The following is a 23281-nucleotide window of genomic DNA, read 5'->3' on the forward strand; positions in this document are numbered from 1 at the left end:
GTTGTGTTTTTGTATCTGGTGTTCAGTTGTTTCTAGTTGTGTGGTTTCTAGTTGTTGTTGTTTTCTGGTTGTGTTGTTGTTTATAGTAGTGTTGATGTTATATTTAGTGTGTTGTTGTTTCTTGTGTTGGTTATTTATGGACTTGTGATGTTATGTCTGGTTGTGTGTGTATGTATCTTGTTTGTGGGGTTGTTTCTGGTTCATATGATAGCTGACGCTCCTGTGCATGTTGCCCAGATTTTGTCGGTCCTGTATTGAGTTGGGATGCTTTAATAGCTCAGTGTTGTGGGATAAAGCGCAAACATCACATAGCCACTCCCGTGTGCACGATTCAATTTTGATTACCTCCTTTGTTTTTGTGGTTGTTTTTATGGGGTTTATGTTTGTACTGAGTAATTCGGGGTTAGAGTTTGATGGTGGATTTGGAAATGGGAGGCGTGACAGGCGTGACAGGTAAACACACAATTCAAATATGCTCTGCAATTTTTTTGCAATCTAACCATCTAGTAACTCTCTCTGGTTCTAAAATCAGACCAGAGAACATATAATGAACTTGTAATAGTGACTGCGGTCATAACTGACATTTGATTATGTGAAATCGCTGGTTTAGTGCCAGAACAAGAACTATTCGTAAATATTTTGCTCGAACTTATTCACTATGAGTGGTATCGACTACGAGTGAACTTGCTATGGATGGTGATAACTCCGTAAGTGCTGATAATGAGGAACATAGTATGACATCAACACAAATAGACAGAGGCACGTATACTCAGCTCTTGCAAACGGTCGGGTCGTTCGACAAAGTGAAATTTAAGAAAAAGCTTCGTTCGATCTACAAAGGTAATGTCGATGAGCTCGCGCACGTAAGACAAGCATTGTACGACTTGGCTCTCGACGTAAAACACGATACACCTCGTGGAACACTCGTTAGACGAACAAACGGTGGTCATTCGTCCGCAATCGAGAAATATCTAGATGATATATACGCGTTGTTCCATTACATTGATGGAGGAACGGATTTTTCTGAAATTAAACACATGATCAGACAAAAAGATGATCCCAACACGTCGATACCACACAGTGGGACAATACCAAAACTAGTGTTCAGTGCCGAATCTCCCAACCGAGACGATAACGGTACAGGTGAGCAGTCGTGCAGTTCCTATGATCCAGACACATCCATCGCTAAACAAACCGTGGCTGATTTGTTTATATTGATTGTAAACATGCGAAACGAGATGATTGACTGAATAAATCACATAAGTAATGACTTGCGCTCAGACATCAATGAACTCAAAGCAGAATTACGTAAAATGCATTCTGTGAATAAACAAAAGGATGATGAAATAAAATACACTCAGAAAATGCCTTGAAAAAACACTCGCATGGAAATAGAGCGTAAAGAATCCGAGACCATACCAAAACAAGTGAACTCGTTAGTAGGTAATGAGTCGTTTAACCCCAACTCCAAAATTCATATCAAAGTGCCGGAAGTACTGAGAGATGAAGGAACCGGTGTGTGCAATTCGAGTGGCATTATTGACATATGTAGTGATACAGTGGTAAACGCAAGTGACAGCACACCTCCCATCACTAACAAAAGCAGCTTGAATCATACTGAAACTGTCCGTGATACATATGCAAACGTTGCTCGTCGCACAAACAGTTCGAATGTTTTATCTGTGACATTGAATGGTGTCACCGCGAGCACTGGAAATCAACTTGCACGTAACGTGACATTTCACGGCTACAACACGCAACAACAGCTTGGCACAGAGAATCGTAATACTGAACAGCGAGTGTCTACATATGAGTTTCGTGGTGTAAGACGCAAACAACGTACAAGGAAACTTGTGATGTCAAGAATTACCGCTAACGCTCCCGAGGAGGACGTCATAAGCTCAATCGTTGACTTCGCTGCTAGAGGGGATGTGAAGGTGACATTCATGCAAATAATCAAGTACTGGGGTGGAGATGAACCAACCTACACAGCCAGATTAAACGTCCGCGAATGTGACTTTGTAACGGCTACTGACCCCACATTCTGGCCTGAAGATGTTCTCGTTCGGGAATGGGAATATCGAAACCGTTTTGATGGTACGTCGCGTTCCCACCGATCGTCATGACAATGAAGCCTCCATATGTGTGTAAATACCCGACGCTCCTTTATTGCATATTCACGTTGGTATGCTGGAACATCCGTGGAATCATGTACGGCACCCCGCTGCTCTCTGAACTTCTCAAAGAGACTGACATTGCTGTTGTGACGGAGCATTGGCTCTTGCCGGAACAAATGAACTTTTTGCAAAGTATTGACTCAAATTTTAAATCTTACGGTTTAAGTGATACTAGGATCTCATTAGAGCCAGAACGCAGAGTCTGTAACAGAGGATTCGGCGGACTGGCTATACTATGGCGTAAAGAGATAAACGTATGCCCTATCGAGAGCGAGTGTAATGATAGAGTCATTTGCTGTTCATTGCAATTGGAAAACAGATCACATGTCTTTGTTATCGGAACCCTAATGCCGTCCACCAATGTGTCAATTGGTGTATATAAAGAAACACTTGAACACATCTCGGACTTACTCGATAAATACTCACAATACGGACACGTAATAATTGCTGGAGATTTCAACGCACAGATAAGTAAACAGTTTGGAAGTAAAAATCATCTGAGACCAAACGATAGAGGTGAGATTTTAGAACCTTTCATCGTTGACAAGGACCTTGTATCGATAAACTCTCAAGCTTGGGCCAACGGTGGAACGTCAACATTTGTGTCAAAAACTGGTAATGGGTCACTCATAGATCACATGTTCATTGAATCACGAAGAGTGGACTGTGTTGAAGAATGCTCAACTCTTGACGATAATTACCTTAATGTATCCGACCATTTGCCTATACGCATTCGCTATCGTACACCTCTTCTCGTGCGTGAACACGCAGGTAACCCATACGCCGTAAACTGGAAAAAATGTTCAGCTGCTCAACTAACAAGATATTCGTCACAAGTCTCTGCCTTATTACGTGAACCCTTTCCGCGAAATACAGACACTGCTAGTGTTGATCATCTTCAATGCTTAGTTAATAATATCGTAGAAGCCACACGCACTGCTTCAAAGGACACACTACCTTCTAAGAAATATCGGCCCTACTTAAAACCTTACTGGAACGCTGGCCAAGTAAAAGCATTTCACAAAACAATGCGGGAAAGACGAGTAGTGTGGATACAAGATGGTCGCCCACGTGGATCCCAATTTCAGTCTTATCGTGACTACAAGCGTTGTAAACGAGACTTTAGGCGGGAACTTGATCAAGCACGCCATGAATATGAACAGTCCGAATTTCAGAGCTTACAACAAGCTGCAGAAATTGACTCGGGTACATTTTACCGTGCTGTTCGTGCGCGAAAAATAACGAGACGAGAGACTTCAGAAATTAAAGTAAATGGTGAAATTTCTCGTGATCCGGACATTAACCGAGCTGCATGGACAGCACATTACAGTGAGCTCGCGCAATTCTCGACTAAACCTATTTTCGATGAAACTCACAAACTTTACATAGAGTCGGAAGTAACCCGCATGCGTACAGATTCCTATACGAATGCAAATACAGTATGTCGGGAGTACATCGTTACAAAGGAGGTTTCGTCAGCCCTTAAAGAAATGAAAAATGGTAAAGCCGGCGGCCATGATCACCTGATAGTAGTAGAACATTTACGCTATGGTGGAACGTTACTATTACAACGCATAACGGAGTTATTCAACTTAATAGTGCAGTTTGAAAGTTATCCGCCGTCTTTCAAGCATGGAATTGTTATCACTCTATTCAAGGGTGGAAAAAAATCCAGGGTTGATATGAATAATTATAGGGATATTACCCTGACTCCTGTTCTTCAGAAGCTTCTCGAAAAAGTTCTCTTCAAAAGAATTTCTGTGGTTTGTGACAGAATAAATTTCCCGCATAGACTGCAACAAGGATTCCGTTCGAACTGTGGTAGTATCACTGCAGCGTTTACCGTGAGAGAAGCCGTTTTTCATCACTTTGAAATCAGCACAACTGTTTTTGCGGCATTCCTAGACAACGCTAAAGCGTTCAACAGCGTATGGGTCAACGGTCTGCTCTATAAACTTTACCATCTAGGTTTCAACGGAAAAATCTGGCAGTTGCTTCAGAATTCGTTCGAAGACGTTTCGGCCTGTGTCCTATACGAGGGTAAAAGAGGAGAGCCGTACAAGGTCATGCAAGGCGTCGGTCAAGGTAGGACTCTGTCATCTTGGATGTTTCTGATAATGATTGATGAACTAATCTCAAATCTTGATTCCTCATTGCTAGGTCTACACATCCATGATATCCACATACCGTCAGTTTTTCTAGCTGATGATACGCTACTGCTATCCTGTTCAGTCGGCAATATTCAACGTCTACTTGACATTGTGTTTGAATTCTCATGTAAATGGAGATTAAACTACAACTCTACTAAAAGTTCGCTTCTTCGATTTTGTAACAGTCGTAAAAAGTTCACCCCAGAAATACAGTGTAAATTGGGTGATCAAAAAAATAGCCTGGGTAACACAAAAAGAGTATGCCGGGATCATCCTTACTCCAACCCTTCAATGTGATGAAGATATTAAGCGGTCGTGTGCAAAAGGACGGCGATCCCTGAACTCTTTAATCAGCGTAGGAATACATGATGGTGGTATGAATCCAATCACCAGCTCAAAATTGGTTGAAACCATCGTTCAGCCGGTGATTTTATACGGCTCAGAACTCTGGGGAGCACCTACTCTGAAATCACAAGAGGATCTACGCAAGACACAACGATATGCTGCACGACGGTGTCAAGGATTCGAAAAAACATCGCCGACTCTAGCTACAACCCGGGCGCTTGGAATGCTCGACATATGTGGAGAAGTTGAGCAGAAAAAAACTGATTTTCTGGAACAAATTGTGCTCCGCAAGTAGTTTATTTGTCTGGAAACTACTATTTATAGTACGCTTATGCGCGTTTGCTTTCGGCAAGAAGTCATTAAACGAAAAAAGCTTTGTATTAGATATATTCGCTATCGCTTCCAAGTTTGACATTACAGACAGCCTATTTGACTACATTTTTGAAGGCTTCCAACCATCTCGCTTTTCCTGGAAATCATTCTGCAAAAATGTTGTGCAAAGCTTTTATCAAACCAAATGGCTTGGTGAAATTGTCCATTTGGAATCATTTCAAATCTACGCCTCGGTTCACCAAAACTATGGCCCAAATCCTCTTTGGACTCTAGCATTAAAGTATCCGAACTACACATGGCAACTAAGTGAAATGATCAAGCTCAGCTATCGTCATGAAAAAGAACCAGTGCTCTGTAAATTATGTAACAAATTAACCGATAATATAACTGTTCACTTCCTTATACAGTGCTACTGTCTATTCGAAACACGAGATAAAATGCTAGAATTTCTGGTAAACTACTTGGATGTTTATGAATACGTCAAATTTGACAATTTAGAAGATCATGAGAAATGTTTCTTTCTACTCGGCAGTAAACAAGACATTTTACTTGACGATGAACGATGGCCAGTTGTAATGATAACTGTCTCAGATTTTATACATAGAATGATTCAAGATATGAACTGTTTAATTGATTTGTAAATAACTTCTGACATGAAATGACATGTAAATCTCTTTAAGAGGAAATAAAGATTGTCTGTCTGTCTGTCTGTCTATAGTGACGAAATACTCAGAATGTTAATACATCCAAATTTGTTTACCATCTAAATGATAGAGTATACATTGAATCGAATTATGTCTAAATGATAATACGTGTATGGTTAAAAGAAACAAAAAATGAACTTTAAATACTTTTGTGTGTTAGAAAACATTTCAAAGAATAAGTATGAAAACATATTCAACTAGGATAAATACGTTTTTGAATCAGTAACTAGGCCGAAAAGGAAAACGTGAATCGATTTCCGTTGGTTGCATCATGTAAGAAGCCCGTGTAGCTCAGTCGGTAGAGCATCAGACTTTTAATCTGAGGGTCTAGGGTTCGAGTCCCTACATGGGCGTTTATGTTTTGAATTTTGATCTTCTCTTCAATACCCATAGATATTTTGTTTCCATTAACATTTTTTGTGTTCATTTAGAAGAAAGCCCTTGTAGGAAGATATTCCTCCAAGCGTTAGAATGAGTATTTAAGAAACGATGAATATGAGCTTTCTGCAAACATTTCGGTCTCAGTCTTTTTTATCATCTGAAATTGTTTTAATTTATTTTGTCAAAAGTGTAAGTATTAGAATAATTTATAAGCATTACATCTTATAAAATAATTGAATGGATAAAAAGAGTGATTCAAAAATCATTTAAGGTTCTACCGAGATTTGAACTCGGATCGCAGGATTCAGAGTCCTGAGTGCTAACCATTACACCATAGAACCGCTTAGCGAAAGCTTGTTACAAGCTACCGTTATCATCAGACATTTGATCCTGAAAAGGTGATAGGTAATCGTTTTAAGCATTTCTTAAGTATCAAATGCGAGGATTCGGCAGTAAAAATATTAATAAAAACAGTGGTTGAAATAGGTTCTACCGAGATTTGAACTCGGATCGCAGGATTCAAAGTCCTGAGTGCTAACCATTACACCATAGAACCGCTTAATGATGAATCCTGTCTTCGGAACCACCAAATGAATGAAATATTTTCACACAACTTTCAACTATCAATTCTTTCAACTGTCCATAAGTGAATTTGAGTTTTCAATGTATGATTAGGGATTGAATGTATTTTTCTAATTTTCATAGCGGCTGTGAATAGTAGAAGCTATCAAAATATGCCGTTCTCGGAAGATATGTGGATAGCTTCTGCTATTCATAGCCGCTATGAAAATTAGAAAAAATACATTCAACCCATATATTTACATTAGAATAATTTATGAAAATAAAAATAATTGAAAGGTTATTATATTATGTTTTAAATTATGACACCCATATACGAAGAGAAACGAGATTAATGGAACAGCTGGATGACAAAGTCGTTCCACAACGTCAAATTTTCAAGCTTCCGCCTTCCAGTCGACTAGTTTTTGCAAATGACAAACGATAAACAAGAAACATAGTTAAAATCAGTTTGATTGATTTATTACAGTAATCCTTAGTTTATTCTGAATCAACAAACAACACATCAAAGAGTATACATTAAAATATTGTAGGGGACTATTTTTTATTGATATGAAGGTGGCGTGATGTTTGATATCAGCTGTACGATGCACGACAATCGTTGTATTCATAGTGTATTCATAGTGTTTTCATAGGGACATGTTTGTTTTCGTCAGTTGGTTGATGCATATAGTGACGAAATACTCAGAATGTTAATACATCCAAATTTGTTTACCATCTAAATGATAGAGTATACATTGAATCGAATTATGTCTAAATGATAATACGTGTATGGTTAAAAGAAACAAAAAATGAACTTTAAATACTTTTGTGTGTTAGAAAACATTTCAAAGAATAAGTATGAAAACATATTCAACTAGGATAGATACGTTTTTGAATCAGTAACTAGGCCGAAAAGGAAAACGTGAATCGATTTCCGTTGGTTGCATCATGTAAGAAGCCCGTGTAGCTCAGTCGGTAGAGCATCAGACTTTTAATCTGAGGGTCTAGGGTTCGAGTCCCTACATGGGCGTTTATGTTTTGAATTTTGATCTTCTCTTCAATGCCCATAGATATTTTGTTTCCATTAACATTTTTTGTGTTCATTTAGAAGAAAGCCCTTGTAGGAAGATATTCCTCCAAGCGTTAGAATGAGTATTTAAGAAACGATGAATATGAGCTTTCTGCAAACATTTCGGTCTCAGTCTTTTTTATCATCTGAAATTGTTTTAATTTATTTCGTCAAAAGTGTAAGTATTAGAATAATTTATAAGCATTACATCTTATAAAATAATTGAATGGATAAAAAGAGTGATTCAAAAATCATTTAAGGTTCTACCGAGATTTGAACTCGGATCGCAGGATTCAGAGTCCTGAGTGCTAACCATTACACCATAGAACCGCTTAGCGAAAGCTTGTTACAAGCTACCGTTATCATCAGACATTTGATCCTGAAAAGGTGATAGGTAATCGTTTTAAGCATTTCTTAAGTATCAAATGCGAGGATTCGGCAGTAAAAATATTAATAAAAACAGTGGTTGAAATAGGTTCTACCGAGATTTGAACTCGGATCGCAGGATTCAAAGTCCTGAGTGCTAACCATTACACCATAGAACCGCTTAATGATGAATCCTGTCTTCGGAACCACCAAATGAATGAAATATTTTCACACAACTTTCAACTATCAATTCTTTCAACTGTCCATAAGTGAATTTGAGTTTTCAATGTATGATTAGGGATTGAATGTATTTTTCTAATTTTCATAGCGGCTGTGAATAGTAGAAGCTATCAAAATATGCCGTTCTCGGAAGATATGTGGATAGCTTCTGCTATTCATAGCCGCTATGAAAATTAGAAAAATACATTCAACCCATATATTTACATTAGAATAATTTATGAAAATAAAAATAATTGAAAGGTTATTATATTATGTTTTAAATTATGACACCCATATACGAAGAGAAACGAGATTAATGGAACAGCTGGATGACAAAGTCGTTCCACAACGTCAAATTTTCAAGCTTCCGCCTTCCAGTCGACTAGTTTTTGCAAATGACAAACGATAAACAAGAAACATAGTTAAAATCAGTTTGATTTATTACAGTAATCCTTAGTTTATTCTGAACCAACAAACAACACATCAAAGAGTATACATCAAAATATTGTAGGGGACTATTTTTTATTGATATGAAGGTGGCGTGATGTTTGATATCAGCTGTACGATGCACGACAATCGTTGTATTCATAGTGTATTCATAGTGTTTTCATAGGGACATGTTTGTTTTCGTCAGTTGGTTGATGCATATAGTGACGAAATACTCAGAATGTTAATACATCCAAATTTGTTTACCATCTAAATGATAGAGTATACATTGAATCGAATTATGTCTAAATGATAATACGTGTATGGTTAAAAGAAACAAAAAATGAACTTTAAATACTTTTGTGTGTTAGAAAAACATTTCAAAGAATAAGTATGAAAACATATTCAACTAGGATAGATACGTTTTTGAATCAGTAACTAGGCCGAAAAGGAAAACGTGAATCGATTTCCGTTGGTTGCATCATGTAAGAAGCCCGTGTAGCTCAGTCGGTAGAGCATCAGACTTTTAATCTGAGGGTCTAGGGTTCGAGTCCCTACATGGGCGTTTATGTTTTGAATTTTGATCTTCTCTTCAATGCCCATAGATATTTTGTTTCCATTAACATTTTTTGTGTTCATTTGGAAGAAAGCCCTTGTAGGAAGATATTCCTCCAAGCGTTAGAATGAGTATTTAAGAAACGATGAATATGAGCTTTCTGCAAACATTTCGGTCTCAGTCTTTTTTATCATCTGAAATTGTTTTAATTTATTTCGTCAAAAGTGTAAGTATTAGAATAATTTATAAGCATTACATCTTATAAAATAATTGAATGGATAAAAAGAGTGATTCAAAAATCATTTAAGGTTCTACCGAGATTTGAACTCGGATCGCAGGATTCAGAGTCCTGAGTGCTAACCATTACACCATAGAACCGCTTAGCGAAAGCTTGTTACAAGCTACCGTTATCATCAGACATTTGATCCTGAAAAGGTGATAGGTAATCGTTTTAAGCATTTCTTAAGTATCAAATGCGAGGATTCGGCAGTAAAAATATTAATAAAAACAGTGGTTGAAATAGGTTCTACCGAGATTTGAACTCGGATCGCAGGATTCAAAGTCCTGAGTGCTAACCATTACACCATAGAACCGCTTAATGATGAATCCTGTCTTCGGAACCACCAAATGAATGAAATATTTTCACACAACTTTCAACTATCAATTCTTTCAACTGTCCATAAGTGAATTTGAGTTTTCAATGTATGATTAGGGATTGAATGTATTTTTCTAATTTTCATAGCGGCTGTGAATAGTAGAAGCTATCAAAATATGCCGTTCTCGGAAGATATGTGGATAGCTTCTGCTATTCATAGCCGCTATGAAAATTAGAAAAATACATTCAACCCATATATTTACATTAGAATAATTTATGAAAATAAAAATAATTGAAAGGTTATTATATTATGTTTTAAATTATGACACCCATATACGAAGAGAAACGAGATTAATGGAACAGCTGGATGACAAAGTCGTTCCACAACGTCAAATTTTCAAGCTTCCGCCTTCCAGTCGACTAGTTTTTGCAAATGACAAACGATAAACAAGAAACATAGTTAAAATCAGTTTGATTGATTTATTACAGTAATCCTTAGTTTATTCTGAATCAACAAACAACACATCAAAGAGTATACATTAAAATATTGTAGGGGACTATTTTTTATTGATATGAAGGTGGCGTGATGTTTGATATCAGCTGTACGATGCACGACAATCGTTGTATTCATAGTGTATTCATAGTGTTTTCATAGGGACATGTTTGTTTTCGTCAGTTGGTTGATGCATATAGTGACGAAATACTCAGAATGTTAATACATCCAAATTTGTTTACCATCTAAATGATAGAGTATACATTGAATCGAATTATGTCTAAATGATAATACGTGTATGGTTAAAAGAAACAAAAAATGAACTTTAAATACTTTTGTGTGTTAGAAAACATTTCAAAGAATAAGTATGAAAACATATTCAACTAGGATAGATACGTTTTTGAATCAGTAACTAGGCCGAAAAGGAAAACGTGAATCGATTTCCGTTGGTTGCATCATGTAAGAAGCCCGTGTAGCTCAGTCGGTAGAGCATCAGACTTTTAATCTGAGGGTCTAGGGTTCGAGTCCCTACATGGGCGTTTATGTTTTGAATTTTGATCTTCTCTTCAATGCCCATAGATATTTTGTTTCCATTAACATTTTTTGTGTTCATTTGGAAGAAAGCCCTTGTAGGAAGATATTCCTCCAAGCGTTAGAATGAGTATTTAAGAAACGATGAATATGAGCTTTCTGCAAACATTTCGGTCTCAGTCTTTTTTATCATCTGAAATTGTTTTAATTTATTTCGTCAAAAGTGTAAGTATTAGAATAATTTATAAGCATTACATCTTATAAAATAATTGAATGGATAAAAAGAGTGATTCAAAAATCATTTAAGGTTCTACCGAGATTTGAACTCGGATCGCAGGATTCAGAGTCCTGAGTGCTAACCATTACACCATAGAACCGCTTAGCGAAAGCTTGTTACAAGCTACCGTTATCATCAGACATTTGATCCTGAAAAGGTGATAGGTAATCGTTTTAAGCATTTCTTAAGTATCAAATGCGAGGATTCGGCAGTAAAAATATTAATAAAAACAGTGGTTGAAATAGGTTCTACCGAGATTTGAACTCGGATCGCAGGATTCAAAGTCCTGAGTGCTAACCATTACACCATAGAACCGCTTAATGATGAATCCTGTCTTCGGAACCACCAAATGAATGAAATATTTTCACACAACTTTCAACTATCAATTCTTTCAACTGTCCATAAGTGAATTTGAGTTTTCAATGTATGATTAGGGATTGAATGTATTTTTCTAATTTTCATAGCGGCTGTGAATAGTAGAAGCTATCAAAATATGCCGTTCTCGGAAGATATGTGGATAGGTTCTGCTATTCATAGCCGCTATGAAAATTAGAAAAATACATTCAATCCATATATTTACATTAGAATAATTTATGAAAATAAATATAATTGAAAGGTTATTATATTATGTTTTAAATTATGACACCCATATACGAAGAGAAACGAGATTAATGGAACAGCTGGATGACAAAGTCGTTCCACAACGTCAAATTTTCAAGCTTCCGCCTTCCAGTCGACTAGTTTTTGCAAATGACAAACGATAAACAAGAAACATAGTTAAAATCAGTTTGATTGATTTATTACAGTAATCCTTAGTTTATTCTGAATCAACAAACAACACATCAAAGAGTATACATTAAAATATTGTAGGGGACTATTTTTTATTGATATGAAGGTGGCGTGATGTTTGATATCAGCTGATCGATGCACGACAATCGTTGTATTCATAGTGTATTCATAGTGTTTTCATAGGGACATGTTTGTTTTCGTCAGTTGGTTGATGCATATAGTGACGAAATACTCAGAATGTTAATACATCCAAATTTGTTTACCATCTAAATGATAGAGTATACATTGAATCGAATTATGTCTAAATGATAATACGTGTATGGTTAAAAGAAACAAAAAATGAACTTTAAATACTTTTGTGTGTTAGAAAACATTTCAAAGAATAAGTATGAAAACATATTCAACTAGGATAGATACGTTTTTGAATCAGTAACTAGGCCGAAAAGGAAAACGTGAATCGATTTCCGTTGGTTGCATCATGTAAGAAGCCCGTGTAGCTCAGTCGGTAGAGCATCAGACTTTTAATCTGAGGGTCTAGGGTTCGAGTCCCTACATGGGCGTTTATGTTTTGAATTTTGATCTTCTCTTCAATGCCCATAGATATTTTGTTTCCATTAACATTTTTTGTGTTCATTTGGAAGAAAGCCCTTGTAGGAAGATATTCCTCCAAGCGTTAGAATGAGTATTTAAGAAACGATGAATATGAGCTTTCTGCAAACATTTCGGTCTCAGTCTTTTTTATCATCTGAAATTGTTTTAATTTATTTCGTCAAAAGTGTAAGTATTAGAATAATTTATAAGCATTACATCTTATAAAATAATTGAATGGATAAAAAGAGTGATTCAAAAATCATTTAAGGTTCTACCGAGATTTGAACTCGGATCGCAGGATTCAGAGTCCTGAGTGCTAACCATTACACCATAGAACCGCTTAGCGAAAGCTTGTTACAAGCTACCGTTATCATCAGACATTTGATCCTGAAAAGGTGATAGGTAATCGTTTTAAGCATTTCTTAAGTATCAAATGCGAGGATTCGGCAGTAAAAATATTAATAAAAACAGTGGTTGAAATAGGTTCTACCGAGATTTGAACTCGGATCGCAGGATTCAAAGTCCTGAGTGCTAACCATTACACCATAGAACCGCTTAATGATGAATCCTGTCTTCGGAACCACCAAATGAATGAAATATTTTCACACAACTTTCAACTATCAATTCTTTCAACTGTCCATAAGTGAATTTGAGTTTTCAATGTATGATTAGGGATTGAATGTATTTTTCTAATTTTCATAGCGGCTGTGAATAGTAGAAGCTATCAAAATATGCCGTTCTCGGAAGATATGTGGATAGGTTCTGCTATTCATAGCCGCTATGAAAATTAGAAAAATACATTCAACCCATATATTTACATTAGAATAATTTATGAAAATAAAAATAATTGAAAGGTTATTATATTATGTTTTAAATTATGACACCCATATACGAAGAGAAACGAGATTAATGGAACAGCTGGATGACAAAGTCGTTCCACAACGTCAAATTTTCAAGCTTCCGCCTTCCAGTCGACTAGTTTTTGCAAATGACAAACGATAAACAAGAAACATAGTTAAAATCAGTTTGATTGATTTATTACAGTAATCCTTAGTTTATTCTGAATCAACAAACAACACATCAAAGAGTATACATTAAAATATTGTAGGGGACTATTTTTTATTGATATGAAGGTGGCGTGATGTTTGATATCAGCTGATCGATGCACGACAATCGTTGTATTCATAGTGTATTCATAGTGTTTTCATAGGGACATGTTTGTTTTCGTCAGTTGGTTGATGCATATAGTGACGAAATACTCAGAATGTTAATACATCCAAATTTGTTTACCATCTAAATGATAGAGTATACATTGAATCGAATTATGTCTAAATGATAATACGTGTATGGTTAAAAGAAACAAAAAATGAACTTTAAATACTTTTGTGTGTTAGAAAACATTTCAAAGAATAAGTATGAAAACATATTCAACTAGGATAAATACGTTTTTGAATCAGTAACTAGGCCGAAAAGGAAAACGTGAATCGATTTCCGTTGGTTGCATCATGTAAGAAGCCCGTGTAGCTCAGTCGGTAGAGCATCAGACTTTTAATCTGAGGGTCTAGGGTTCGAGTCCCTACATGGGCGTTTATGTTTTGAATTTTGATCTTCTCTTCAATGCCCATAGATATTTTGTTTCCATTAACATTTTTTGTGTTCATTTGGAAGAAAGCCCTTGTAGGAAGATATTCCTCCAAGCGTTAGAATGAGTATTTAAGAAACGATGAATATGAGCTTTCTGCAAACATTTCGGTCTCAGTCTTTTTTATCATCTGAAATTGTTTTAATTTATTTCGTCAAAAGTGTAAGTATTAGAATAATTTATAAGCATTACATCTTATAAAATAATTGAATGGATAAAAAGAGTGATTCAAAAATCATTTAAGGTTCTACCGAGATTTGAACTCGGATCGCAGGATTCAGAGTCCTGAGTGCTAACCATTACACCATAGAACCGCTTAGCGAAAGCTTGTTACAAGCTACCGTTATCATCAGACATTTGATCCTGAAAAGGTGATAGGTAATCGTTTTAAGCATTTCTTAAGTATCAAATGCGAGGATTCGGCAGTAAAAATATTAATAAAAACAGTGGTTGAAATAGGTTCTACCGAGATTTGAACTCGGATCGCAGGATTCAAAGTCCTGAGTGCTAACCATTACACCATAGAACCGCTTAATGATGAATCCTGTCTTCGGAACCACCAAATGAATGAAATATTTTCACACAACTTTCAACTATCAATTCTTTCAACTGTCCATAAGTGAATTTGAGTTTTCAATGTATGATTAGGGATTGAATGTATTTTTCTAATTTTCATAGCGGCTGTGAATAGTAGAAGCTATCAAAATATGCCGTTCTCGGAAGATATGTGGATAGGTTCTGCTATTCATAGCCGCTATGAAAATTAGAAAAATACATTCAATCCATATATTTACATTAGAATAATTTATGAAAAATAAATATAATTGAAAGGTTATTATATTATGTTTTAAATTATGACACCCATATACGAAGAGAAACGAGATTAATGGAACAGCTGGATGACAAAGTCGTTCCACAACGTCAAATTTTCAAGCTTCCGCCTTCCAGTCGACTAGTTTTTGCAAATGACAAACGATAAACAAGAAACATAGTTAAAATCAGTTTGATTGATTTATTACAGTAATCCTTAGTTTATTCTGAATCAACAACAACAACAACAGATATCTAATATGAAGGTGGCGTGACAGGTAAACACACAATTATATGCTCTGCAATTTTTTTGCAATCTAAAGTAACTCTCTTGGTTCTAAAATCAGACCAGAGGAACATATAATGACTTGTAATAGTGACTTCATTATTGATTATGTGAATCGCTGGTTTGTGCAGAACAAGAACTATTCGTAAATATTTTGACTCGAACTTATTCACTGAGTGGTATCGACTACGAGTGAACTTGCTATGGATGGTGATAACTCCGTAAGTGCTGATAATGAGGAACATAGTATGACATCAACACAAATAGACAGAGGCACGTATACTCAGCTCTTGCAAACGGTCGGGTCGTTCGACAAAGTGAAATTTAAGAAAAAGCTTCGTTCGATCTACAAAGGTAATGTCGATGAGCTCGCGCACGTAAGACAAGCATTGTACGACTTGGCTCTCGACAGTAAACACGATACACCTCGTGGAACACTCGTTAGACGAACAAACGGTGGTCATTCGTCCGCAATCGAGAAATATCTAGATGATATATACGCGTTGTTCCATTACATTGATGGAGGAACGGATTTTTCTGAAATTAAACACATGATCAGACAAAAAGATGATCCCAACACGTTGATACCACACAGTGGGACAATACCAAAACTAGTGTTCAGTGCTGAATCTCCCAACCGAGACGATAACGGTACAGGTGAGCAGTCGTGCAGTTCCTATGATCCAGACACATCCCATCGCTAAACAAACCGTGGCTGATTTGTTTATATTGATTGTAAACATGCGAAACGAGATGATTGACTGAATAAATCACATAAGTAATGACTTGCGCTCAGACATCAATGAACTCAAAGCAGAATTACGTAAAATGCATTCTGTGAATAAACAAAAGGATGATGAAATAAATACACTCAGAAATGCCTTGAAAAACACTCGCATGGAAATAGAGCGTAAAGAATCCGAGACCATACCAAAACAAGTGAACTCGTTAGTAGGTAATGAGTCGTTTAAACCCCAACTCCAAAATTCATATCAAAGTGCCGGAAGTACTGAGAGATGAAGGAACCGTGTGTGTGCAATTCGAGTGGCATTATTGACATATGTAGTGATACAGTGGTAAACGCAAGTGACAGCACACCTCCCATCACTAACAAAAGCAGCTTGAATCATACTGAAACTGTCCGTGATACATATGCAAACGTTGCTCGTCGCACAAACAGTTCGAATGTTTTATCTGTGACATTGAATGGTGTCACCGCGAGCACTGGAAATCAACTTGCACGTAACGTGACATTTCACGGCTACAACACGCAACAACAGCTTGGCACAGAGAATCGTAATACTGAACAGCGAGTGTCTACATATGAGTTTCGTGGTGTAAGACGCAAACAACGTACAAGGAAACTTGTGATGTCAAGAATTACCGCTAACGCTCCCGAGGAGGACGTCATAAGCTCAATCGTTGACTTCGCTGCTAGAGGGGATGTGAAGGTGACATTCATGCAAATAATCAAGTACTGGGGTGGAGATGAACCAACCTACACAGCCAGATTAAACGTCCGCGAATGTGACTTTGTAACGGCTACTGACCCCACATTCTGGCCTGAAGATTGTTCTCGTTCGGGAATGGGAATATCGAAACCGTTTTGATGGTACGTCGCGTTCCACCGATCGTCATGACAATGAAGCCTCCATATGTGTGTAAATACCCGACGCTCCTTTATTGCATATTCACGTTGGTATGCTGGAACATCCGTGGAATCATGTACGGCACCCCGCTGCTCTCTGAACTTCTCAAGAGACTGACATTGCTGTTGTGACGGAGCATTGGCTCTTGCCGGAACAAATGAACTTTTTGCAAAGTATTGACTCAAATTTTAAATCTTACGGTTTAAGTGATACTAGGATCTCAATTAGAGCCAGAACGCAGAGTCTGTAACAGAGGATTCGGCGGACTGGCTATACTATGGCGTAAAGAGATAAACGTATGCCCTATCGAGAGCGAGTGTAATGATAGAGTCATTTGCTGTTCATTGCAATTGGAAAACAGATCACATGTCTTTGTTATCGGAACCCTAATGCCGTCCACCAATGTGTCAATTGGGTGTATATAAAGAAACACTTGAACACATCTCGGACTTACTCGATAAATACTCACAATACGGACACGTAATAATTGCTGGAGATTTCAACGCACAGATAAGTAAACAGTTTGGAAGTAAAAATCATCTGAGACCAAACGATAGAGGTGAGATTTTAGAACCTTTCATCGTTGACAAGGACCTCGTATCGATAAACTCTCAAGCTTGGGCCAACGGTGGGGAACGTCAACATTTGTGTCAAAAACTGGTAATGGGTCACTCATAGATCACATGTTCATTGAATCACGAAGAGTGGACTGTGTTGAAGAATGCTCAACTCTTGACGATAATTACCTTAATGTATCCGACCATTTGCCTATACGCATTCGCTATCGTTACACCTCTTCTCGTGCGTGAACACGCAGGTAACCCATACGCCGTAAACTGGAAAAATGTTCAGCTGCTCAACTAACAAGATATTCGTCACAAGTCTCTGCCTTATTACGTGAACCCTTTCCGCGAAATACAGACACTGCTAGTGTTGATCATCTTCAATGCTTAGTTAATAATATCGTAGAAGCCACACGCACTGCTTCAAAGGACACACTACCTTCTAAGAAATATCGGCCCTACTTAAAAACCTTACTGGAACGCTGGCCAAGTAAAAGCATTTCACAAAACAATGCGGGAAAGACGAGTAGTGTGGATACAAGATGGTCGCCCACGTGGATCCCAATTTCAGTCTTATCGTGACTACAAGCGTTGTAAATGAGACTTTAGGCGGGAACTTGATCAAGCACGCCATGAATATGAACAGTCCGAATTTCAGAGCTTACAACAAGCTGCAGAAATTGACTCGGGTACATTTTACCGTGCTGTTCGTGCGCGAAAAATAACGAGACGAGAGACTTCAGAAATTAAAGTAAATGGTGAAATTTCTCGTGATCCGGACATTAATCGAGCTGCAGTGGACAGCACATTACAGTGAGCTCGCGCAATTCTCGACTAAACCTATTTTCGATGAAACTCACAAACTTTACATAGAGTCGGAAGTAACCCGCATGCGTACAGATTCCTATACGAATGCAAATACAGTATGTCGGGAGTACATCGTTACAAAGGAGTTTCGTCAGCCCTTAAAGAAATGAAAAATGGTAAAGCCGGCGGCCATGATCACCTGATAGTAGAACATTTACGCTATGGTGGAACGTTACTATTACAACGCATAACGGAGTTATTCAACTTTTTTTGTTAATAGTGCAGTTTGAAAGTTATCCGCCGTCTTTCAAGCATGGAATTGTTATCACTCTATTCAAGGGTGGAAAAAAATCCAGGGTTGATATGAATAATTATAGGGATATTACCCTGACTCCTGTTCTTCAGAAGCTTCTCGAAAAAATTCTTCTTCAAAAGAATTTCTGTGGTTTGTGACAGAATAAATTTCCCGCATAGACTGCAACAAGGATTCCGTTCGAACTGTGTAGTATCACTGCAGCGTTTACCGTGAGAGAAGCCGTTTTCCATCACTTTGAAATCAGCACAACTGTTTTTGCGGCATTCCTAGACAACGCTAAAGCGTTCAACAGCGTATGGGTCAACGGTCTGCTCTATAAACTTTACCATCTAGGTTTCAACGGGAAAAATCTGGCAGTTGCTTCAGAATTCGTTCGAAGACGTTTCGGCTGTGTCCTATACGAGGGTAAAAGAGGAGAGCCGTACAAGGTCATGCAAGGCGTCGGTCAAGGTATAGGACTCTGTCATCTTGGATGTTTCTGATAATGATTGATGAACTAATCTCAAAATCTTGATTCCTCATTGCTAGGTCTACACATCCATGATATCCACATACCGTCAGTTTTTCTAGCTGATGATACGCTACTGCTATCCTGTTCAGTCGGCAATATTCAACGTCTACTTGACATTGTGTTTGAATTCTCATGTAAATGGGAGATTAAACTACAACTCTACTAAAAGTTCGCTTCTTCGATTTTGTAACAGTCGTAAAAAAAGTTCACCCCAGAAATACAGTGTAAATTGGGTGATCAAAAAAATAGCCTGGGTAACACAAAAAGAGTATGCCGGGATCATCCTTACTCCAACCCTTCAATGTGATGAAGATATTAAGCGGTCGTGTGCAAAAGGACGGCGATCCCTGAACTCTTTAATCAGCGTAGGAATACATGATGGTGGTATGAATCCAATCACCAGCTCAAAATTGGTTGAAACCATCGTTCAGCCGGTGATTTTATACGGCTCAGAACTCTGGGGAGCACCTACTCTGAAATCACAAGAGGATCTACGCAAGACACAACGATATGCTGCACGACGTGTCAAGGATTCGAAAAAACATCGCCGACTCTAGCTACAACCCGGGCGCTTGGAATGCTCGACATATGGGGAGAAGTGAGCAGAAAAAACTGATTTTTCTGGAACAAATTGTGCTCCGCAAGTAGTTTATTTGTCTGGAAACTACTATTTATAGTACGCTTATGCGCGTTTGCTTTCGGCAAGAAGTCATTAAACGAAAAAAAAAAGCTTTGTATTAGATATATTCGCTATCGCTTCAAGTTTGACATTACAGACAGCCTATTTGACTACATTTTTGAAGGCTTCCAACCATCTCGCTTTTTCCTGGAAATCATTCTGCAAAAATGTTGTTGCAAAAAGCTTTTATCAAACAAATGCTTATGGTGAAATTGTCCATTTGGAATCATTTCAAAATCTACGCCTCGGTTCACCAAACTATGGCCAAATCCTCTTTGGACTCTAGCATTAAAGTATCCGAACTACACATGGCAACTAAGTGAAATGATCAAGCTCAGCTATTCGTCATGAAAAAAAGAACCAGTGCTCTGTAAATTATGTAACAAATTAACCGATAATAAACTCTGTTCACTTCCTTATACAGTGCCTACTGTCTATTCGAAACACGAGATAAAATGCTAGAATTTCTGGTAAAACTACTTGGATGTTTATTGAATCTACGTCAAATTTGACAATTTAGAAGAAGATCATGAGAAATGTTTCTTTTACTCGGCAGTAAACAAGCCATTTTACGTGACGATGAACGATGGCCTAGTTGTAATGATAAACTGTCTCAGATTTTATACATAGGATTGATTCTAGATTATGAATGAACTGTTTAATTGTGTAAATATTCTGACATGAAATGACATGTAAATTCTCTATAATAAAGACTGTCTATAGTGACCGAAAATACTCAGAATGTTTAATACATCCAAATTTTGTTTACCATCTAAATGATAAAATTCATTGAATCGAAGCTTAATAGGTCTTAAATGATTAATATGTGTAAAGTTTTAAAAAGAAAACAAAAAAAAATGAACTTTAAATACTTTTGACAGTGTGTTAGAAAACATTTCAAAAGAAATATTTATTGATAAACTTATAGTCAACATAGCGATAAATACGTGATTTTGAATCAGTAACTAGGACCGAAAAGGAAAACGTGAATCGATTTCCGTCTTGTCGTGGCATCATGTATAGAAGCCCGTTGAGTAGCTCACAAGTCGGTAGAGCATTCGGACTTTTAATCTGAGGGTCTAGGGTTCGAGTCCCCTACAATGGGCGTTTATGTTTTGAAATTTTTTGAATCTTCTCTTCAATACACCATAGATATTTTGTTTCCATTAACACTTTTTTTGTGTTCATTTAGAAAGAAAAGCCCCTTGTAGGAAGATATTCCTACCAAGCGTTAGGAATGAGTATTTAAGAAAACGATGATATAACTGAGCTTTCTGCAAACATTTCGGGTCTCAGTATTTTTTGGATCATATCTGAAATTGTTTTAAATTGATTTTTCGTACAAAAAGTGTAACCAGTATTAGAATAATTTATAAGACATTACATTCTTTATAAAAATAATTGAATGGATAAAAAGAGTGATGTCAAAAATCATTTAAGGTTCTACCGAGATTTGAAACTCCGGATCGCAGGATTCAGAGTCCTGAGTGCTCAAAAACCTGCTTACACCATATAAACCGCTATTAGCGCAAAGCTTGTTTACAAGCTACCGTTGTTCATCAGACATTTTGATCCTGAATAAGGTGGATAGGTAATCGTTTTTATAAGCATTTCTTAAGGTTTCAAATTGCGAGGATTTCGGCAGTAAAAAATATTTAAGAAAAAAACGTGGTTGAAATAGGTTCTACCGAGGGGTTTTGAACTCGGATCGCAGGAATTTCGCAAAGTCCTGAGGGAGTGCATAACCATGTACACCATAGAACCGCTTATTGATTGAAATCCTGTCTTCGGAAACCACCAAAATGATTGAAATATTTTCAACACAACTTTCAAACTATCAATTCTTTCAACTGTCCATAAGTGAATTTGAGTTTTCATTTTATTGTTGTTGGGTAATTAGCCTTGTATTTTTTCATAATTTTCTAATAGACGCGGCTTGTGCATTGTTGATTGCTATCTAAACTATCCCCAGCGTTACTCGGCAAGATTTGTGGATAGGTCTGCTGATATTCACTCTGCCGCTAATGAAATATTAGAAAATTACATTCCAATACATAGATTTACTCATTCTAGAATTATTTTATGTTAATATTAATTTAATTGAAAGTTCTATTTTTTTTTTGTTTAAAAATTTGTCACCCACTATACGAAGAGAAATCGTGCACTTTTGGGATACTGCCTGGTTGACCAATGTCGTTCCACTAAGTCAATTTTTCATGCTGCATTACTCACATCTCACTGTGTCTAGTTTTTTGCTTCATGACCTTAACGCATTAATACAGTCTTTATTTTGTTAAAATCTGTTTGATTGTTTTTATAGTTCCAGTTAATCCTTAGGTTATTCTGCATATCAACAAAACTAAACACATCCAAAGAGCTCATACTTTTATAACGTTAATGTAGGGGACCTTGTTTTTTCTTTTTCGATATGAACGGTGGCGTGATTGTTTGATATAGTGTACGGATGCACGACAATCGTTGTATTATAGTGTATTCATAGTGTTTTATAGGAGACATGTGTTTTCGTCAGGTGTTGATGCTATTGTGACGAAAATACTCAGAATGTTAATTACATCAAATTTGTTTACCATCTAAATGATAGAGTATAACATTGAATCGGAATATGTCTAAATGAACTAATTACGTTGTAATGGTTTAAGAAACAAAAAATGAACTTTAAATACTTTGGTGTGTTAGAATACATTTCAAAGAATAGAGTATGAAAAACATAGTCACTAGGAATAAATACGTTTTTGAATCCAGTAACTAGGCCGAATTGGAAAACGTGAATCGATTTCTTTTTTATTTTTTTTTTTTTTTTTTTTTTTTTACGTTGGTAGCATCATGTAAGAAGCCCGTGTAGCTCAGTCGGTAGAGCATCAGACTTTTAATCTGAGGGTCTAGGGTTCGAGTCCCTACATGGGCGTTTATGTTTTGAATTTTGATCTTCTCTTCAATGCCCATAGATATTTTGTTTCCATTAACATTTTTTGTGTTCATTTGGAAGAAAGCCCTTGTAGGAAGATATTCCTCCAAGCGTTAGAATGAGTATTTAAGAAACGATGAATATGAGCTTTCTGCAAACATTTCGGTCTCAGTCTTTTTTATCATCTGAAATTGTTTTAATTTATTTCGTCAAAAGTGTAAGTATTAGAATAATTTATAAGCATTACATCTTATAAAATAATTGAATGGATAAAAAGAGTGATTCAAAAATCATTTAAGGTTCTACCGAGATTTGAACTCGGATCGCAGGATTCAGGGTCCTGAGTGCTAACCATTACACCATAGAACCGCTTAGCGAAAGCTTGTTACAAGCTACCGTTATCATCAGACATTTGATCCTGAAAAGGTGATAGGTAATCGTTTTAAGCATTTCTTAAGTATCAAATGCGAGGATTCGGCAGTAAAAATATTAATAAAAACAGTGGTTGAAATAGGTTCTACCGAGATTT

The 23281-nt window shown here is 36.8% G+C and overlaps 16 non-coding genes across 16 annotated transcripts; 5 read left to right on the top strand and 11 right to left on the bottom strand.

Moving 5' to 3' along the window:
• Positions 1-6359: 6359 nt before the first annotated feature.
• Positions 6360-6431, bottom strand: Trnaq-cug (transfer RNA glutamine (anticodon CUG)). Its single transcript has one exon. It is a non-coding gene; the product is annotated as a tRNA-Gln (tRNA).
• Positions 6432-6574: 143 nt separating this feature from the next.
• On the bottom strand, positions 6575-6646 carry Trnaq-uug (transfer RNA glutamine (anticodon UUG)). The gene has a single exon. It is a non-coding gene; the product is annotated as a tRNA-Gln (tRNA).
• A 962-nt stretch (positions 6647-7608) lies between these two features.
• On the top strand, positions 7609-7681 carry Trnak-uuu (transfer RNA lysine (anticodon UUU)). The gene has a single exon. It is a non-coding gene; the product is annotated as a tRNA-Lys (tRNA).
• Positions 7682-7978: 297 nt separating this feature from the next.
• Trnaq-cug (transfer RNA glutamine (anticodon CUG)) lies at positions 7979-8050 on the bottom strand. Its single transcript has one exon. It is a non-coding gene; the product is annotated as a tRNA-Gln (tRNA).
• A 143-nt stretch (positions 8051-8193) lies between these two features.
• On the bottom strand, positions 8194-8265 carry Trnaq-uug (transfer RNA glutamine (anticodon UUG)). The gene has a single exon. It is a non-coding gene; the product is annotated as a tRNA-Gln (tRNA).
• A 1328-nt stretch (positions 8266-9593) lies between these two features.
• On the bottom strand, positions 9594-9665 carry Trnaq-cug (transfer RNA glutamine (anticodon CUG)). The gene has a single exon. It is a non-coding gene; the product is annotated as a tRNA-Gln (tRNA).
• Positions 9666-9808: 143 nt separating this feature from the next.
• Trnaq-uug (transfer RNA glutamine (anticodon UUG)) lies at positions 9809-9880 on the bottom strand. Its single transcript has one exon. It is a non-coding gene; the product is annotated as a tRNA-Gln (tRNA).
• Positions 9881-10841: 961 nt separating this feature from the next.
• Trnak-uuu (transfer RNA lysine (anticodon UUU)) lies at positions 10842-10914 on the top strand. Its single transcript has one exon. It is a non-coding gene; the product is annotated as a tRNA-Lys (tRNA).
• A 297-nt stretch (positions 10915-11211) lies between these two features.
• Trnaq-cug (transfer RNA glutamine (anticodon CUG)) lies at positions 11212-11283 on the bottom strand. Its single transcript has one exon. It is a non-coding gene; the product is annotated as a tRNA-Gln (tRNA).
• A 143-nt stretch (positions 11284-11426) lies between these two features.
• Positions 11427-11498, bottom strand: Trnaq-uug (transfer RNA glutamine (anticodon UUG)). The gene has a single exon. It is a non-coding gene; the product is annotated as a tRNA-Gln (tRNA).
• Positions 11499-12459: 961 nt separating this feature from the next.
• Positions 12460-12532, top strand: Trnak-uuu (transfer RNA lysine (anticodon UUU)). Its single transcript has one exon. It is a non-coding gene; the product is annotated as a tRNA-Lys (tRNA).
• Positions 12533-12829: 297 nt separating this feature from the next.
• Positions 12830-12901, bottom strand: Trnaq-cug (transfer RNA glutamine (anticodon CUG)). The gene has a single exon. It is a non-coding gene; the product is annotated as a tRNA-Gln (tRNA).
• Positions 12902-13044: 143 nt separating this feature from the next.
• Positions 13045-13116, bottom strand: Trnaq-uug (transfer RNA glutamine (anticodon UUG)). The gene has a single exon. It is a non-coding gene; the product is annotated as a tRNA-Gln (tRNA).
• Positions 13117-14077: 961 nt separating this feature from the next.
• Positions 14078-14150, top strand: Trnak-uuu (transfer RNA lysine (anticodon UUU)). Its single transcript has one exon. It is a non-coding gene; the product is annotated as a tRNA-Lys (tRNA).
• A 297-nt stretch (positions 14151-14447) lies between these two features.
• Positions 14448-14519, bottom strand: Trnaq-cug (transfer RNA glutamine (anticodon CUG)). The gene has a single exon. It is a non-coding gene; the product is annotated as a tRNA-Gln (tRNA).
• An 8160-nt stretch (positions 14520-22679) lies between these two features.
• Trnak-uuu (transfer RNA lysine (anticodon UUU)) lies at positions 22680-22752 on the top strand. The gene has a single exon. It is a non-coding gene; the product is annotated as a tRNA-Lys (tRNA).
• Positions 22753-23281: the final 529 nt, after the last annotated feature.

Source organism: Argopecten irradians, unplaced genomic scaffold (genome assembly GCF_041381155.1).
Source record: "Argopecten irradians isolate NY unplaced genomic scaffold, Ai_NY scaffold_0931, whole genome shotgun sequence".
Lineage (NCBI taxonomy): Eukaryota > Metazoa > Mollusca > Bivalvia > Pectinida > Pectinidae > Argopecten > Argopecten irradians.